Here is a 12,835-nt window from a genome sequence, read left to right on the forward strand (position 1 = left end):
GATGGGACAGCATTGATTTCAGGTCCTTGTTCTTTTCTTACTTTAAGTTCCTGTAGTGTAGGATTCCACTTATGTAAATTTCAGCTAATTGGAATGGAGGGATTATGGAGGAGAAAGTTTTCCTAATTTAGTTTCTCAATGACATTCATTAGAGAATGAGCGTAGAACAAAAAGAAAATTATAAAGAATTAAAGAGTCTGCATCCATTCTAAAATGTCACAAACCTTGTTTTTTGGGTTGTGTCAGGTGTTAGAGTTCACCTCCATATAAAGGAGATGTCTTATAAACAACATCACCTATCTACAATGTATGACTGGAGGAGGATCTGGAGTTAAGACCCCCACTAATCTTAAAAATGGATGGATCAAAGTACCCAGTATGAATGAAACTCCGGTGAGCATGTGTGACTACCCTTCCTATACCATACCATTTACTTCACAATTTACATCGGGGATCTCTGTTGTCACAAACTCTGGGGGTCAGACTCCCATCAATTATACTCTAAAACATCACTAGAGTCGAGTGGATCAATTTACAGGAGGATCAAGTTCACTTTTCCTGAAATTTTGAAATTCAATTCACAGTTTGCAAGAAAAAAATGTCTGCCACCATTTCACACATAACAGATTTATCATAGAACAAGCAAACGTCATTTGCATTGCCGCACGGGCCTCCCCACAATGCCCTGTAGCTATGACATCTTACGGATTATCGCATCTTGTACAGTGGTGGTCAGGACCTGAGGCTTCATACGAGTAGCAGATCCCAGTGGAACATAGTTTGTAGGCAGACTTGATTTCCATCTCCAGAATCACTGGGTAAGTATCTCTATCCTGTAGAGTGTAAGCTTTTATGTCAGCAGGGTCCTTTCTTTCTCTCTTGTAGAGTGTAAGCTCTTATGGTCAGTGGGGTCATCTCTCTCTCTCCTATAGAGTGTAAGCTCTTATGGTCAGTGGGGTCCTCTCTCTTGCTCTCTCCTATAGAGTGTCTAGGGTGATCTCTCTCCTATAGAGTATAAGCTCTTATGATCATTGGGGTCCTCTCTCTCTCTCTCTCTCACTCATTCTCTCTCCTATAAAGTGTAAGCTCTTATGGTCAGTGGGGTCCTATCTCTCCAATAGAGTATAAGCTCCTATGATCAGTGGGGTCCTCTCTCTTTTGTAGAGTGTCAGATCTTATGGGCAGCAGGGTCATGTGCCTCCTGTAGTATGTAAACTCTTATTATAATCAGGGTCCTCTCTCTCCAGTAGAATATAAGTTCTTATCAGTGGGTTCCTTTGTCTCCTGTAGAGTGTGTAAGCTATTATGATCTGCACAGTTTGTACAGCAGAGTTGATTTTCATCTCCAGAGTCACTTGATAAGTCTCTCTCTCTCTCTCCTGTAGATTATTAGATATTATGGTCATTGGGTTCTCGCTCTCTCCTCTCCTATGTATTTTATGAACATTTACAAGCCTTCCAGTTTTGAAGTTTGCAAAACTTATTTGCTGCAAATCAAATTTTTTGAAAAATTTGGCAAAGTTGGTGAATTTGAATCTCAACATTTTTACTCAACTTTATTTATCACTTACCACTTGGAATAACCACTTTAAGTGAATTGGTCTGAGCTGTAACACAGGACATATCCAAAAAGATAGAGAAAACAGACCCCTTTAACCCTGGGTGACTACTTTATTTTTTTGAAGGTGGATAATTGTACATTATGCTAAAATCAATGGAAAAAAAGACTAACTGCATATCCAAATATTCTGCATTGATCTGCTAAAGAAAATTTACAAAATTGAACATGCAGTTAGTTAACATTTTGAGCAGAAGTTTGCTGTAGTGGCTGTGGGCTAATACAATGCTAGTGAGTCACTAATATGTTAGGTTCAGCTCTGTGAGCTGACCACCACCATGACAATTTGCCAGCAGTGGAGCAAATCAAATGCCCCACAGAATGTGTGGCAAAAACCCCATTGTTCTGGGCTGTATCATCCCACAGACCCCAGCACCAATGGCCACCGCACAGTACCAATGTGTCGCCTGCCAGGGCCATGAGGCACCCGGTACCAAGTCCGGTGTTCACAGGGGGATGTCACGGTGGTGACCCGGTCTGTGGCCCTGGGCACCCATGTAAAAGAGGAAATTGAATAAAGTTTGTGTTCGTGATGCCACCTGTGGTATTCGGTCAGTGGGGACCGACACTGCTTTAAGGGGTCCTCTGGGGTGATGTTATGGCAACTAGATGGTATAACTTCCCACAGGTGAAATATATCCCCAGGGCTCCCGGTGTGTAGGTGGAAGCTGGTGAATGGTGCAGTAAAGAACGAGGACATAGGTTTGCAGTCTGTTTACCTGGTTTACTGAAGACTTCAGGCAGCCACAGTCCAGGTTACAAGATCACAGGGCAGGCAGGGTCTGGCCGGCTTGGAAGCAAATCCAGAGTCCCCTTTATCAGGTGAACGTAAAAGCCTTCCTCTAGTGCGGTGGTGTTGTAGTCCCTTACTGCCTATGGGTTCAGATAAGGTCCTCACAGTTCTTCTCTCCGTCTTCCATATAGGATAGGACAATACCTGCATGACAGGTTACTCAAGCCTTTTTACAGGGACTGCAGCATGCCCCGGGCTGTATTTGTTACTGTGTCTCAGGTGTGTGTGGTGGACAGGTAACTTGCAGTTCAGCTGTCCTGCTGGTCTCTGCTATGTGTATTAGAATCCCACAAAAGCCTCGGTGTTCCGGCTACCGGTGATCTGCGCTTCAGAGGGGAATCACTCATTCGCAGCTGGTCTCCCCTGATGTCAATCTCATGTGCTTCGCTCTTCTTCACGCTCACTGAACTATGTTCGGCTTTCTGTATGTCTCTCTTTCTTTGGGAGCTGCAGTACTTCAGATTACATGGCCCCCTTCAGACCTTCTGACACTCTATGTCAGTCTGCTCTCTTCTCTGTAACTTTCTGAACTCTTGCTCTTTTCCTCCTGATCAGAATGTATTTATAGGGGAGTTCACCTTAAACTAGGCTTAGAGCGTCCCCTTGTGACCTGGAGTGTGAACATGTATGCATTGTGTTTACCCGATAAAAGATATCCATCATCGCTTCCAAACGTAACATCACTCTTCCCATTAGGAAAGCAATGTCACTGTGACAACCAGGACCCTGGGGCGTCACACTCCCCCCCCCAATAAATCCAGTACTCCCGGACTGGGAAAAGAAAATAACAGTTACAGGTTAAATAATGCAAACATTTTGTAAAACATTTGAACAATTATAGAACTTTAGCTTCCCTTTATGGGAGGTATATTTGGCTTGAACGTTGCAAAAACAAGTTTCTAAAAGTACATCTGGTTTTATACCAGGGTGTCTTTGTTTATAAATGAAAATACCGATGTGAGGGACCCGTTATAAACCCCCAACGTAGGACTTTGGTGGGCTACAAGGCATATCCAGACCCAGGGTTCGCCACGCCAGACGGTTTTGCTTCAGGTCTGTGAAGAAACAAGCAAACAAGGCCCTACCCACGTTGGCAAGTGGGTAGAATCAGGGTGCACCTTCAGGGTGCCAACTATGTATAAATACAGTTTTTTGGGGTAATTCACTGTCCATTATCCTATTGTCCATTTTAAACCTGTAATAAATGTAAGCAAGCAATTTAAACAGGTAACAGCAGTTATTGACATTTTTAGTCCCTGTAACAAGCTGGGATTTGACCTTTGGCACTATGAGTAGACTTGCGTAGTCCCTGATCTAACAAGTCTGCTGTTACTGTAGTGGACCCACTAGTGTGTGTACTACTTGTAGGCCTGCATTGTATTGGCAAACTGGGCAAGCCTCTGCGTCTTCTTTGATTCCCCATATGTCTGACAGATTCACCAATAGCAGAGGGTGGATTCTCTGGTTCCACTGCTGGGGTGACGTGTGCTGTTTGAACCTGCTTGGGTAAAGTCTTTTCTGGTTCAGGATGGTTCTGAGTCACTTCTTCTTGTATTTCAGGCTGGGGAAAAGTTAAGACAGGTATCACTGTGGCCTGATGTATACGAGTCCAAGACTGGGGAAAATCTCCAAGAACGGTGATTCTCTTTTCTTCTTCCATGGGTGGAGATGTTCCTGGGTCTGCTTCTTTGTTCCTCAGATTATCAGGGCATACTTTGAGATGGTCTCTGGATACTGCAGTTGAAGTTTTTAATCCATCTTTACTGATAATGCAGACTTTTGTGTTGTCGAAGTTTGAAGGTAGGATAGTATACGGTTCTGCTTCCCACTGGTTCGTCAAGTTTGTGCAATCTTCTTGTACATTTTAGCACTTGTTCACCTGGTGACAAGTTAATTGAAGGGGCATGTTGGTTATAGTCTCTTTCTTGTTTTTGTCTCGCTTGTGATAGACTTCTTTCGACGCACTCTTGTACTTGGCGCTACCTTTGTTGTCTCTCAGTATCCCAATTTACATCTGGTGAGGTATTTTCTAGGGTTAGGACTCCCATGTCTAGATCAACAGGTAGTTTGCTGGATCTTCCTTTCTTCAGGTATGCTGGTGTACAGTTGGTGGAGTTCACTGGAATGTGGTTGTACAAGTCCACTAAGTCTGGTAACTTTTCTGGCCATAAGTTTCTTTTATGTAATGGCAAGGTCTTCAGTAAGTCAATCACTACTTGGTTCATCGTTTCACACATATCGTTGCTTTGTGGGCGGTACGGTGTGGTTCTGATCTTTTTACATCCATAGAGGTTGCAGAATTCTTGAAACACTTCCGCTTCGAAGGCTGGTCCTTGATCAGTAAGTACCTTCTCAGGATATCCATGTGGTCTACAGAAGTGCTGTTGGAAGGTTCTGGCTGCAGTCTTTGCTGTCTCGTCCTTGACAGGTACGACTACCAGGAATCTGGAGTAGTGATGAACAATAGTCAAAGCGTAGATATAGCCTGACCTGCTTGGAGTTAGCTTCACATGGTCCAAGGCCACCAGTTCAAGTGGCTGTTTGGTGACTATGGGCTGTAGTTGAGCCCTCTGGCTGTCAGGGTCCTTTCTGCACAAGCTACATGGACCACACTCTCGGCACCACTTTTCAATGGCTTTCTCATGCCAATCCAGTAAAATCTTCCACGTAACAGGATCTCCAACTTCTTCCATTCGAAGTGTCCTGCTCCATTGTGGTACGCTTCCAGAACCATTGGCGCATCTTGTCTTGGGACCACTATCTGTAAGACCAGCTCATGAGTGCGTGGGTCAAAACTCCTGACACAGCTTACCATCGTACATAAACAATTTGCCTTTCTCTTTCCACATCTGTTGAGTCTCTTGTGAAGCATCTGGACCAGGGTGCAAATTGGCTTGCGTCAGCAGCTCCTTGACCAGATGGACCGCGGGGTCACTGGCCTGTTTCTCTGCCCACCCATAGTGGGGAAATGGGTTCAGCGTTTCAGCGTGGCTTCTTGTTTGTTTCTGTGCCTGTTCCTCACATAATGGGAATACTGAGTTGCGTTAGGACGATGGAAAGCTGGCAACTCTACTTCTTCGACTGTTTCTGAATCTTCTCCCATCTCTGGCAAATTGGCATCCTAGACAACGCATCAGCATTCGCATTCTTGTGCCCCGCATGGTACTTGATGGTGAACTCGTAATTGGACAACGGGGCCATCCATCGCTGCTCCAAAGCACCTAGTTTTGCTGTCTCTAGGTGTGTCAGCGGATTGTTGTCCGTGAAGATGGTGAACCTTGCCGAGGCCAGGTAGTGCTTGAACCTCTCTGTCACCACCCAGACAATAGTGAGGAACTCCAGCTTAAAGGAATTGTAGTTCTCGGGTTCCTTTCGGTAGGGCGAAGTTTCCTGCTGGTGTAGGCAATTACCCTTTCTTTTCCTTTCTGTACCTGGGACAACACGGCTCCCAGTCCCATGTTGCTGGCGTCCGTGTACAGCACTAACGGTTGGTTATATTCAGGGTAAGCCAGTACTTCATCTCCTATGAGAGCCAACTTTAATTGAGTGAAGGATCTCCCCAGCCCGTTGTCCCAGTCAAATGGGTTATTCTTACCCTTGGTTTTCTTGGATTGGCCCACTAACAGGTCTTGTAGTGGTGTGGCTATCTTAGTGAAGGCTTTGATAAATCTTCTGTAGTAGCTTACCAACCCGAGGCACTGCAGACTTCATGGAGGTTGCTGGGCTTTTGACAGTCTCCGATCACGGTGACCTTGTCAGGGTCTGGTGCCACTCCTTCGGTGCTCACCACATGGCCCAGGTACTGCACTTTGGGTTTCAACAGGTGACATTTAGATGGTTTTACCTTTAAGCCAAAGTTGGACAGAGCTTCGAACACCTCGGCTAGGTGCTTCAGGTGGTCCTCATAAATCTTGGAGAAGACAATGACATCGTCCATGTAAAGCAAGACGGTATCGAAGTTCTTGTGCCCGAGACAGCACTCTATCATTCTCTGAAATGTTCCTGGGGCATTGGACAGTCCAAACGGTATGTAGTTGAATTCACAGAGACCCATCGGTGTGGTGAAGGCCGTTTTCCTTATCCGCCTTTGCCATGGGAACCTGCCAGTACCCACTGGTGAGATCCAAGGTAGAGAAGTAGTTAGCAGATTTTAATGCAGCTTATGACTCTTCTATCCTAGGCAATGGGTATGCATCCTTATGTGTAATGTGGTTTATCTGCCTATAATCTACACACATTCTCATGGTGCCATCCTTTTTCCTAGTGAGGACTAATGGAGCTGCCCAGGGGCTACAACTATCTTTGATTACCTCAGCCTCTGTCATCTCTTGTAACATGTCTTTGGCACACTGATAATGAGCTGGAGGTACAGGCCGGTATCTCTCCTTAATGGGCAGATGATCTCCCGTGGGTAGATGATGTTGAATCCCTTTTACCTGCCCAAAAACTAGTGGGTGTTTACTGAATACTCGCTCATACTCATCGACCACTCGGTAAGCTCCCTGTTTTTGGTGGGATGGTGTAGAGTCAGTGCCCACGTGTAATTTCTGACACCAATCCTCCATTTGTCCTGCAGAGCCATTGTCCTCCACCTGGTTGGATTTGACCAAGGGTTCTGTTGCCCTTATTGTATTATTATTAACTGTAAAGAGTTTGGCAAGTGTGGCATATCTGGTTAAGTGGACCTCTTTCTTTCCACAGTTAAGGACATGTACAGGTACCCTCCACTTGGACTTCAACCACCCCTCTGGCTGTCAGGATTGTGGGCCTACTATCTTAATACACAGGTTCTACCAGGGCCTGGTAGTCTTTACCTCTGAGGCCTATTACTGCCCAACACCATATTAACATTTCACTCCTGGGGGGTATTGCGATGGGGATCGAATCACTCACTGTGGCACGGCCAATTTCTCCACCAGATAGTTGTACCTGCTGTCTCTGCACCAGAGCTCTGATTTGTTTCTGCAGGACAAGATGTTCACTGAAACCAACGGTTTCGGCCACCTGTTGTAAAAGGACAATAACCTCTGCAAGACAATTTTCTATGACATTAGTACCAATCATCATCATGGGGTTACATTCACGTCGGTCAATAGCAACAATCACCATTCTTTGGGCCTTTAATTCTACCCGCCCCACCTTAATGGTGACCTCTTTATACCCCACCAGTGGCAACGGCTGACCGTTACTGGCTACTATTGTCAAATCATCATCTGGGCCATGATTAATGTCTGTGTCAGCCCAGTACCGTTTATATAGAATGTAAGGCATAGTTGTCACCTCTGAAGCGGTGTCCAATAAAGCGTTCATCGGGATGTCGTCGATCACAATGGAGAGGACAGGTCGTCCTCCGACGTACTTGGCATGCCAATTTTGTGGGCATGGTCATACTTTTCCTGGGGGTTGGCCCTCTGCCCCAGGGGTCACTCATTTAAATGACAGTACCATGCGATGTGTCCTGCCTGGTCGCAGCGGCAGCAGATGGGTCATCGGTCCTGATGATAGTGATCGTCACCTATGCCTCTGGTCGGCGGGATCCTCTTCTGTCGTCGCTAGGGAACCTCCTCCGGTCTGGAAGCCAGCTTGATCTTTTCTTTTGGCGATTCCTGCAGGGACTGCACGGTTTTAGCTAGTGCAGCTACGCTTTTAGTCAGTTCCTGGACCTGGAGGCCTAGTCCTGTGGAAGAGTCATCATCCAGGATCTGTGCATCGGCCTCAACTGGAACCTGATGATATAATGCCACCTCCTGGTGGTGCGTGAGAGCTGGACGCCTATGGAGCACTGTGCAGCTGGGCTGAGGTTTGTGCAGCACCCAGATGGCCCTGTCCTTGAATTGCGCAAAGTCAAGGTCAGGGTTTTGCAAGGCCAGGATGCGCAGCTGTGTCCTGTGGTTGCCGGACAGGAGAACCTCAAAGAACTGTTGCTTTAAGAGTTTTTCTCCATCCTGCATGCTGTTACGGTCAAACTGTCTGAAAGCCCGCAGTGCCTCCTGGAGATCAAGGGCATAGTCCCATATGCTATCCTGTGCTCTCTGCTTGCACCCTAAGAACTTCATTTTGATTTACGCAGTGGTGCGGGTGTTAAAGGTGGTTTTAAGTTTAGCAAATATCTGCTGCACAATTCCTTTTTCCATATTTGGCCAGGATGTCACTTCGCTTAGGGCTGCGCCTATTAATTGTCCAATTAAGATGCTGGCCTTATCTGGCAGTAAGCTCTTTGATTATAATAGGTTTATTGCATTGGCACTAGCACTTGCTACTATAACGGTTGGTGGCATGCCTTTGAACTGTACTACATCATTGCTTTATTTGCACTTTTGATTCTTACTGTGCCGCAATATTATTACCTTTCACTGTTAAAACCGCATATCTATACATCTATAGTATTGGCTATCAGCACCTTCTGATAGTATGCTCTTGGACTGTAGTACCGTATATACTCGAGTATAAGCCGAGATTTTCAGCCCAAATTTTTGGGCTGAAAGTGCCCCCCTCGGCTTATACTCGAGTCACGGTAGCGGTGGGGTCGGCGGGTGAGGGGGTGAGGGCGCTGAGGTATACTTACCTAGTCCCAGCGATCCTCGCGCTGTCCCTGCCGTCCCACGGGCTTCGGCGCTGCAGCTTCTTCCTCTCTTCAGCGGTCACGTGGGACCGCTCATTACAGAAATGAATAAGCGGCTCCACCTCCCATAGGGGCGGAGCCGCTTATTCATTTCTCTATCAGCGGTGCCGGTGACCGCTGATAGAGAAAGAAGCTGCGGCACCGAAGACAGGAGGGGACAGCGCGAGGATCGCCAGGACTAGGTGAGTATGTTATATTCACCTGTCCTCGTTCCAGCCGCCGGGCGCCGATCCATCTTCCCGGCCGGCGCCTCCATCTTCCCGGCGTCTCTGCTCTCTGACTGATCAGGCAGAGGGCGCGATGACGCATACAGTGTGCGCGGCGCCCTCTGCCTGATCAGTCAGAGCAGAGACGCCGGGAAGATGGAGGCGCCGGAACGAGACGCCGGGAGCTGCAATCAAGGGAGGTGAGTATGTGTTTTTTTTTCTTTATTGCGGCAGCGGCGGCACAAATTTATGTGGAACATCTATGGGGCACAGTGAACGGTGCAGAGCACCGTATATGGCACAGCACAGCTATGGGGCACAATGAACGGTGCAGAGCACCGTATATGGCACAGCACAGCTATGGGGCACAGTGAACGGTGCAGAGCACCGTATATGGCACAGCTAGGGGGGGCACAGTGAACGGTGCAGAGCACCGTATATGGCACAGCTAGGGGGGGCACAGTGAACGGTGCAGAGCACCGTATATGGCACAGCACAGCTATGGGGCACAGTGAACGGTGCAGAGCACCGTATATGGCACAGCACAGCTATGGGGCACAGTGAACGGTGCAGAGCACCGTATATGGCACAGCTAGGGGGCACAATGAACGGTGCAGAGCACCGTATATGGCACAGCACAGCTATAGGGCACAGTGAACGGTGCAGAGCACCGTATATGGCACAGCACAGCTATGGGGCAAAGTGAACGGTGCAGAGCACCGTATATGGCACAGCTATGGGGCACAATGAACGGTGCAGAGCACCGTATATGGCACAGCTAGGGGGCATAATGAACGGTGCAGAGCACTATATGGTTCACACCTATGGGGAAATATGAACGGTGCAGAGCACTATATGGCACAGCTATGGGGAAATAATGATCTATTTTTATTTTTGAAATTCACCGGTAAATGCTGCATTTCCACCCTAGGCTTATACTCGAGTCAATAAGTTTTCCCAGTTTTTTGTGGCAAAATTAGGGGGGTCGGCTTATACTCGGGTCGGCTTATACTCGAGTATATACGGTATATCTTCATAAACAACACTAGCACCCAGTACATTGCTGCATTTGCATTTTAATTTTATTATATTTGATTGTGCTGACCTTTTATTGTCAAATCGCATTTCTATATCTATATATGGAGATAGGATATGGGCTCCTTTTAGAACTTGGCAGATAAAACTTTATTATATTTATATAGGCATATTGATTTTATATTTGCCGGTTCTTTTCATTATTTATTATTGTTACACGCTACTCGGATATCCAGAAAAATAGATATATTTATACACATATAGCAAGAGCATCTTTTTGGCCGTCAGTTTTCACACATATTTGTATTTATTATACTGTGTCTGTACCTTTTGTCCTTCCCTATGGAGGTTTTTTAGCCCTGTTTATTGTTTAGGTCTCTTTTAATATTATCCTAATAAAATATATTTTTATTATATTCTTTCTGCCTATATCACTTATTATCCATAGGCAATTGTACCATTATGGATATTTTTGTTGTTACTCTATGAGAGTGTTGTTTATGCAAACTATGGTTTGGGGACATTTAGTATTCATACCCAGTAGTCGACAGGGGAGGGGGAGCGGGGGCTGTCTAATTATACTCACCTGCTCCTGGTGCGGTCCCTGCACGTCTTTTCCCCGGCGCTGACAGCTTCTTCCTGTACTGAGCGGTCACATGGTACCGCTTATTACAGTAATGAATATGCGGCTCCACCTCCCATAGAGGTGGAGCCGCCTACTCATTACTGTAATGAGTGGTAACGGTGACCGCTCAGTACAGGAAGAAGAAGCTGCCGATGCAGGGGAACAGACGTGCAGGGACCGCACCAGGAGCAGGTGAGTATAATGGCGAGGGGAGCGCTGCGCGATATTTACCTGCTCCTCGTTCCGGCGCAGCTCCATCTTCACCGTCTTGTGCAGTGACGCTCAGGTCAGAGGGCGCGGTGACGTGGTTAGTGCGTGCCCTCTCCCTGAACGTCTGTGCTGAAGATGGAGCGGCAACGAAACGACGTCAGGTGAATATTGAAAGTGCCAGGGGCCTGAGTGACGGAGAGGTGAGTTTGTGATTTTTTTATTTTTTTATCGCAGCAACAGCAAATGGGGCAAGTGTCTGCATGGAGCATCTATGGGGCCATAACGTTTGTGCAGTACTATATGGGGCCATAACATTTGTACAGCACTGGGGCCATAACGTTTGTGCAGCATTATATGGGGCCATAACATTTGTGCAGCACTATATGAGGCCATAACGTTTGTGCAGCACTATATGGGGCCATAACATTTGTGCAGCACTATATGGGGCCATAACGTTTGTGCAGCACTATATGGGGCCATAACGTTTGTGCAGCACTGTATGGGGCCATAACGTTTGTGCAACACTGTATGGGGCCATAATGTTTGTACAGCACTATATGGGGCCATAAAGTTTGTGCAGCACTATATGGGGCCATAACATTTGTGCAGCACTGTATGGGGCCATAACGTTTGTGCAGGACTATATGGGGCCATAACGTTTGTAAAGCACTATATGGGGCCATAACGTTTGTGCAGCACTATATGGGGCCATAATGTTTGTGCAGCACTATATGGGGCCATAACATTTGTGCAGCACTGTATGGGGCCATAACGTTTGTGCAGCACTATATGGGGCCATAACATTTGTGCAGCACTATATGGGGCCATAAGTTTTGTGCAGCACTATATGTGGCCATAACGTTTGTGCAGCACTATATGGGGCCATAACATTTGTGCAGCACTATATGGGGCCATAACATTTGTGCAGCACTGTATGGGGCCATAACGTTTGTGCAGCACTATATGGGGCCATAACATTTCTGCAGCACTCTATGGGGCCATAGCGTTTGTGTAGCACTGTATGGGGCCATAACGTTTGTGCAGCACTATATGGGGCAAGTGTCTCTATGGGGCCATAACGTTTGTGCAGCACTATATGGGGCCATAACGTTTGTGCAGCAATATATGGGGCAAGTGTCTGTATGGGGCCATAACGTTTGTGCAGCACTATATGGGGCAAGTGGCTATATGGGGCGAGTGTCTGTATGGGGCCATGATCAACGTTTGTGCAGCACTATATGGGGCAAATATCTTTATGGAGCATCTTATGGGGCAATAATCTACATTTGTGCAGCATTATATTGGGCAAATGTGTCTATGGAGCATCTTATGGGGCCATTATTAACCTTTATGCAGGATTATATGGGGCATATTTTAATACAGAGCATCTTATGGCGCCCATCATAAACTTTATGGAGCATTTTATGGGGCTCCTGATTCAATATGGATATTCAAAAACACTTAACCTACTGATGTCTCAATTAATTTTACTTCTATTGGTATCTATTTTTACTTTTGACATTTACTGTTAGCTGCGGCATTTCCCACCCTAGGCTTATACTCGACTCATTAAGTTTTTCCATTTTTTTGTGGCAAAATTAGGGGGGTCGGCTTATACTCGAGTATATACGGTATATTGCTGCTTGCTGGCAGCAGATAGGAATTGTTCGTGACCTTTTCTAAAGAAGTATACCATACTTCCACAGAGGAAATGTATAATACATAA

The 12,835-nt window shown here is 46.3% G+C and overlaps 1 protein-coding gene across 2 annotated transcripts in view; it reads left to right on the plus strand.

The window, feature by feature from the left end:
- ANO3 (anoctamin 3) overlaps positions 1 to 12,835 on the plus strand; it is a 745,314-nt gene that overhangs the window by 602,813 nt on the left and 129,666 nt on the right. The gene's annotated exons all lie outside the window — the stretch shown is intronic.

Source organism: Ranitomeya imitator, chromosome 9 (assembly GCF_032444005.1).
Source record: "Ranitomeya imitator isolate aRanImi1 chromosome 9, aRanImi1.pri, whole genome shotgun sequence".
Lineage (NCBI taxonomy): Eukaryota > Metazoa > Chordata > Amphibia > Anura > Dendrobatidae > Ranitomeya > Ranitomeya imitator.